Below are 7,726 nucleotides of genomic sequence, written 5' to 3'. Positions count from 1 at the left end.
AGGCTGAAGTCCTTGTTTTTCCTCACCTACGATTCACTCCATATCCACCACCACCAGTCGCAATCGAAAAACGCGTGCTCAGCATCGATCACCGGTGCCAGGCAGTCATGACACACAAAAGTTTCACGTCTTTTAAACTTCATCAACTTAGCACCAAAACATCCGTGTCCCGTGAGAAATTAGGTGATGTGGTAGGTCATTTTTCCGAATGATCTCGAAACCCAGGGTCAAAGACCTGGCACCAATCTTTTTGTCCACTTGCCTGTAGTAGACACTTGCCATTCACTCTTCCACCTGCTGATCGATTTTTTCTAAAATCACGTTTTGAGGAAGGGCTTGGCCCGTCCACTCTGCTCAATACATTGCATATCTCTCGGTGACCTGATGTTTTATGTGCAATATGTAAGTCACCACAAATATCGTATTTGTTGACACAGTCCTGTATATAGATGTTACCCTAATAGCCATCTGTCGTTGCAGACTCGACATCCCTTTAATGTTTTTTTCGAAGACTAATGCCGATGCTCATATAGGCACCGCGTATAGCAGCTGACTAGGGGTGCGCGATTTTTGTTTTTCTTAAATAATCGATTGTTCTTTAAATATTTTATAATAATCGATTAATCGATTATTATTGATTTGTATTATAATTGTTAACCGAACATAGGTGAGTCGAATAATCGATCAATCACGAGTCGACTAATCGATTACTCGATACTTATCGTCATATTTTATCGTGATTCATTACTCTGTGATTCTAATCACAACAACCGGTTTTTTAATTGTTAATCGATTAACTTATTAATCGATCATATTTTATAATTAATCGATCTTGCGATTAATTGATTACCTATAATTTTTAAAAATAATCGATAAATCAATTATTTTTTTTTTTGTATTTAAATCTGGAGATTTTTGGAATTTTTGGCATAAGCCTGCTCAGGGTCTGCATGACCTTGTCTGTCTTATCGGCTGTAGCTTAGACATGATCATTAAGGTGTTATCGATGGTGATTTCTAGGTACATAATGGCCTTCTTCGTGGCCACCAAGGAGGAGCCTTAGAACAACATCGAATATTTCCACCGGAACATGACGGTTTCAGTTTTCTCTGTGGCCAGTGTAAGCCCTAACACGGAGACTAATGCCGATGCCCAAATAGGAACCGCGTACAGCAGCTGACTAGGGGTGCGCGATTTTTTTTTCTTGAATAATCGATTGTTCTTTAAATTTTGATTTGTATTATAATTTATTGTTAATCGAACACACGTGGGTCGAATATTCGATCAATCACGAGTCGACTAATCGATTAATCGATACTTATCGTTATATTTTATGTTTATTCATTACTCTGTGATACTACACACAACAACCGATTTTGTAATTGTTAATTGATTAGCTGATTAATCGATTACCTATAATTTTTAAAAATAATCGATTAATCGATTTTATTTTTGTTTTTCAATCCAGAGATTGGTTTTTCACAAAATGTTTTACAATAAATGACTTCTCCACTTTTCTCTGTCATTCATTATTTTCCCTTTTGGAAGTGACTCCTGCATATCGCATTATTTGACTAATGTATCTCGTCCTAGGTCTTCCTCTTGATCTTTTACCCTCTATCATTTCTATATTATGCGATTCATATTCATTGCCTTAACGTGTGTCCTATCATCTGCCATCTCCTTCTCTTTATAATGTCTATCAATGTTCGTTTTTAATCTATTTTCCTCAGGATGTCTTCATTTGATCTTCTATCAATCCAGCTTAGTCTCTGCATTTTTATCAAACACCATATCTCGAAAGCTTCTAACATATCTTTTTCTTTTTTATTAATTGTAAAATTGATTAATCGATAAGGGTCGATTTATCGATTGTTATAATCGCGCATCCCTACAGCTGACTTAAGGCGACTGAAATAAGGAGCTGTCGTTTCTTTGGTTTCGGTTTACTGATATTCGGTATCAGCCTTGACAACGACGTGATTATCTTCATAGCCTTTGCTACCGCACATTCCAGGTGTTTTCCAAATCCTAGTTTCCTACATAATTCCACACCTAGATTGCGAATGTGCTCTTTTGGTTCCGGTAATTTGCCCTTCAATAAGAACCTCGGGATCGTATATCCTCGTTTGGTGGTCAGCATTATTGCTTCCGTCTTGACAACCAATAGTATTAGGCCCCGTCCAGCCATCCAACTTGTCACTAAAGCTAAGGACAGATTCATTGCTTTCTCCGGAAGAGTAGTTGTGTGTCCAGTAGCAGAAACCACGATGTCATCTTCAAAGGCTATAAGGGTCGAGCTTAATATGCTCCAATTAGGCAAGTTGGCCTGTACGACGAGGGTTGCTCTATTGGTGTGTTGCCTTTTAGATGTAACACCAGCTTGGTATCTTTCCATGCTTTCGGAATGTGCCCTTGAGTGAGACATCTGTTGAGCATACCTCGTTTGAATTCACATTTTTTTTCGAATTACATGCTTCACTATGACATCTGGGATTCCATCAGGCTCCCGCGCCTTGTTCATTGGTAGGCTTCTGCCTATTGATTGTAATTCCTCGCTGGTAATCAATGGAAATTCTCCCGGGACTTATGATTGTGGCCACATTGATGGCTGATGATGCGGGAACAGTGTATCAACTATTAGTTCCGACCATCTGGGAATCGTTATCGCCGTTATCGGTTCACGACCGACCAGATTTTTGTGACTATCTCATAGGGGATGCCATAGAGTGCTTGTAGTTCACTCTCCGTCACTCATAGGTTGTAGTACACGTACTGGTGGTCGATCAATGATTGGTCCTCTAGAACCTCTCATGAGCCGATTTTCCTGACGATTCTCGTTGTTACCAAAGTCAGATCACCCTAACCTCACTTAACCAAACCTAACCTTTTACATGTTCACCGCTGTTTTGTAATTTATACAATTATTATACGTTTACAACCAGGACATCAAGTATATTACTCTACCAATTTAAGGAATGAAAGTTTTTAAAATATAATAAGAAAAAAATCTTATTTCTATTTCTATTATTTCTGAATAAATCCTATTTAAATAAAATTATGATTTTATAGAAGTCCATTTTTTGAAATGTATCATTGAAACCAAATAAAATAAAATAATTATAATCTTGTGAATTTTATATGTTCCATTATGTATTAATTTTATGTAGGTACCTCTACAAAACAATTTTGTAATTTTCACTCAGCAGAAAAAAAGATTTAAAATCATCTCAGTTATAACGTGTTGTAAAGGAGACATAAAAAATATATAAAAGTGTTATTAATACTAGCTATCTTATTTTATTTTGTAGGATGTGAATATGAAGACAATAAAAATAGTAAGTTGTATAATGTTGTAATATATACCTACAATGCATAGTTATTATTAAAACGTTACCTAACATAATATAGTTTCAAGCGTCGTACCTTAATAACGTATTTTATTTTATTACAGATATAATAAAAAAGTTACCGGGTAATTTATTTTTAGATCATTTTTCCAGTTGAAATTTAAAAAATTTAAAGATACTTGAATAACTATTTTTAATTTTAAGAAATGTAATATTTGAATATTATACATTATACACTCTGTGACATTTTTATATTTTTTGATTTAGTTATATTGATCATACTCGATTTTATCTAAATTCTAATTCATAAATAACCGATATTAAAGTGCAGTTTTGATGTTCTAAGATCTCCTATCTGAATTCACATAAACCGGAATCTAATAGTTTTTTTTTTTACTCTATTATAAAACTAAAAATTATCGAAATAGGTACTTTTTATTAGAAGAACTATGAATAGAAATGTAGAACCATGTAAAAAAAAAACAGGGAAGTAGTTATTTTTTATAATAGGTTTCTAGTTGTCATATACGCTAATATTATAATGTAGTGTATTACAGTCTTATGGGATTTTCTTAATTTAATTTATGTGTCTGTTCTTTTCGTATTAAACTTGTTATTTCCATCGTGATTTCCTAAAGGCACGATTCCTGCAATTGATTCCTTGTAGAGAAACGAATGAAGGAATTCATTCCATTATTTTTTAAAGGAAGAGGAACGTAAATATTATAACACTATTGTTCTTCTTAGAGTTGTTTTAAAAAAACATTTGGGTAGAAAAATGTCATTTACTTCATTTTTATTTAATCTTTAAAAATAATATAAAAAACTGCCGATTTTTATTCACATATGATTTTATGTTCTGATCAGTGATTATGATGATAATTGATTACTCGCAAACCTCAACAAACGTGGAAAAGAATAATTTCCTTTTTTATAGGAATGAGAAAATGAACGAGTTCCTTTTAATAATAAATGTATGAAGAACTGGTCGAAGATACTAAAGGAGCGAGAATTTTTACAGATTCCTAAAAGGAACGTTAAGAACACTGGGTGTAGGTGTATGTCATGCATAGTTTTTCTATGTGTCTCGTAAAAGAAGTTTATGTGTGAAGATTTTACCCATTGCGTGTACCCTCAATTTTCTAAACTTAGTCTGGACCTAATCTTCTGTAGATATTGTTTTATTATTTATGTTGATACTTAGGTATTTAAAATTCTCGACTAGTTCGAAAGCGGACTGATAACCGTTCAAATTTTGAAACTGTGCTGTGCACTTACGCTTTAGCATGTAATTCGTCTCATTTTTGTTTATTTATCTTTAAATATTTTAAATCGATGTTTTTTTATTTTCAATATTTTTACTTGGCATTATGTGCTCTCTTATCGTCTCTTTTAATTCCGTTTTTGATTCTCCAAATATTACAATGTCATCCGCATATTATAGGATAGATGAAAAACTTCTATTTGTCGGTCTTCTTGCATTTATTTTACAGCTTTTTCATAAGCGAAGTTGTTAGAGTACAGGGGAATACGCATCGCCTTGTTTCAATCCACATCTGACCTTAAATTACTTTGGTGACTCTCCAAGTAAACGTACTTTACAAAAAAGTTTTTGAGTTACAACACATTATTAGGTTAACTAATTACTTTGGTATTCCAAAATATATAAGTGCTTTTAAAATTTTGATAATACATCTAGTAATTCTTCTCTAAAACATTAAGAAAATATTCGATATCTTATTACGTGCAAAACATTTGTTTGTTGCCAATCATTTATTTGATTTTTACATTATAATTTTTAAAAAAATCTATCAGTACAAAAAAAGTAATTATTATATTAATATTATTATAACATTGTGATTTTTTAATATTATTTCAGTACCAAATAAATAATTAGTTCAAAAAAATTATTTGAGATTATTAAAATATTATTTAACAGAACTAAGAAAATTGTCCACTATAATTATCCCATTGTAATGTCTTTTAACATTCTTCACCATTTTTTCTGAACTCATTTACTATAGACAAGATAACGAAATTTACAAATTGACATAAATTATTTTTAAAATAAATAAGTTATACTGAATATTATTAAGAAAACAATGAATAACCACCCATCCTATAGAGAAGATTGTCTCTAAAAAAATCAAGATAATCTAAACTTTCTCTTCTGTCACTCATCATAGTACAACATTATTTTAATTTAATTCTTTGTTTTAGATTATAAAAAAAAATACTATGAATATCAGATAAATATTATGGAGGAAGTTAAGAAAAGTATGTATTTTTTTGCAAAAAATTAATTATGATAGTTTATTAATTTTCATTACAATAATAAAATATGATGATTCGTTTATCAGTACGAAAATGTAATTAAAGTATATAAAACAAGTCATATAATTGGAAAAACAAAATAATAAGAGAGAGAAATAATACATTACATGACAACTTAAAAACTAAAAGACGGATCTTTTATGGCAAGACAAATCAGTCTATTGACTGGGTGGTTACGGAAAAAGTCTGTTGCACACAATAGAAAATAGAAAGAAAAGATAGAGCGTAACATAGCGTTCAAGTACTGTGGTCGGTCTTGGAAGGGATAACCAGAATTAATTGAAAAAAGTGCGGATGACATGGGATTTGAACTTGTGACTTACGCGCTGGACTGCCGGATGTGTAACAGTGGAACACTTCGAACCTAGTGGCGCGCTCTAACGGATTAATTTTCTGTATAAATCATACAAAAAGTCACATTTATTGAAATGCAAGATACCGTGAACAACCATGTTTTTGAAATTTGCCATATCTACATATTTATACGAGTCTCATGAAGGTCAGTAACTACATGAGAAACACCCAATGTACTTTCCGGGATCATCATGTAACGATACGATTTCGTTTCGCGCTTTTTTCATTAAATCCATGAAATATCATAGAATTATGTAAGCTTCTCATAAGTTTCATTAGATGCGTAATGTGACACAGAAAATCATACAGATCCCATAAAAAACATGGGAAATCTCATAAAAGCTTTGATACTTCTGATTAAACTCTTGAAATTTCTCATTACATGTAAGATATAAACTAGAAAAGCTTAATCTCCAATATAAGAAATTAATATTAGATAATTCTTAATAAAAATCTATGATATATCCTATTAAATACTTAACATTTAATTGTAGTAGCAAGATATCACCCATTATAGGATTGATATTTCAGAGAAAAGCATAAATTTCCCGCCAAATCCTTTTAATTTTTCATTAATTTCATGCCATTTCAAGTAGAATCTGAGGCAATTCTCATAAGTTCCGTGACACTTCTGTTTGAATAATCGATATATACCAGAAAGGAATATACATTTTTAATAAAAAATCCTTGAAGTATCCCATTAGAAAGGGCGAGACCGTTTTCGACCAAAAACGTACCCTTCCCTTTTCGGCCAATTCACTTTTCGACCAAATTTAAAAAAGGTCGATTCCCTTTTCGACCAAAATCGTACCCTTCACCGGCCGATTCACTTTTCGACCAAAACAAAAAGTTTTGTAATATGATATGTAAAATAAATAAAATAATTCGTATATAATTTCTGTAAAATTATAGCAATTATAATTTAAAAATTATTTTAAGTATAAGTTGCATAAAATGTTGTAAAATAAAAATTAAAAATTTTTAAACATAAGAATACCTATATATTATTAACATTAGTTTTGTGATAATATGTCACACTGTGTGTAATATTTTATAAAAAGAATAACATAATAATATACAATTTTTGTCAATAATTATTAAGTCTAATAGTAATGCGTATAATATAATATTAAGAAATAAACTAATAGTTGTTGTTATATAATAGCAAATGTTATTGATAATAATTACTATTATATACTTTAGAGTTTAGGTTATACTTACAGAAAATTATTAAAAGTATAAGTTGTATAAAATGTGTAAAATATATAAATAAATATTTATAATATTATAATAATTTAAAGTTTTTGTCAATAATCATTAAGTACAATAGTAATATGTATAATATATAAAATAATAAACTGATAAGTATATTATAATTTTTGTAAAATTATGGAAATTATAATTTTAAAAATTATTTAAAGTATAAGTTTCATTAAATGTTGTTTTATTAATGTTCAATATGTACCTATAACATAAAATATGTACATAAGACTATATTAAACTTTTTGTATTGTATAATTTTCATAACTATATTATATTAGGTATTATTTATATACTTAATAATTAATGACAAAAATTGTATATTATTATGTTATACACACAAAATCCCCCCTTACCACTTTTATATATCACTTACCCTGTAAGTTAATTAGTGAGGTAATTTTTATAATTATTTTAGATCACTAAAA

At 30.4% G+C, this 7,726-nt stretch overlaps 1 long non-coding RNA gene across 1 annotated transcript in view; it reads left to right on the top strand.

Moving 5' to 3' along the window:
* The first annotated feature begins 3,311 nt into the window (after positions 1 to 3,311).
* LOC100571142 overlaps positions 3,312 to 7,726 on the top strand; it is an 8,965-nt gene continuing 4,550 nt past the window's right edge. The window contains exons 1-3 of the long non-coding RNA XR_510917.2: positions 3,312 to 3,338; positions 3,455 to 3,475; positions 5,571 to 5,627. This is a non-coding gene — a long non-coding RNA (uncharacterized LOC100571142). The remainder of the gene's footprint in view (positions 3,339 to 3,454; positions 3,476 to 5,570; positions 5,628 to 7,726) is intronic.

The sequence above is a fragment of the Acyrthosiphon pisum genome, chromosome A1 (genome assembly GCF_005508785.2).
Source record: "Acyrthosiphon pisum isolate AL4f chromosome A1, pea_aphid_22Mar2018_4r6ur, whole genome shotgun sequence".
NCBI lineage: Eukaryota > Metazoa > Arthropoda > Insecta > Hemiptera > Aphididae > Acyrthosiphon > Acyrthosiphon pisum.
The sequence above is the reverse complement of the archived record's forward strand: the minus strand, read 5'-3'. Positions and strand labels throughout refer to the sequence as shown.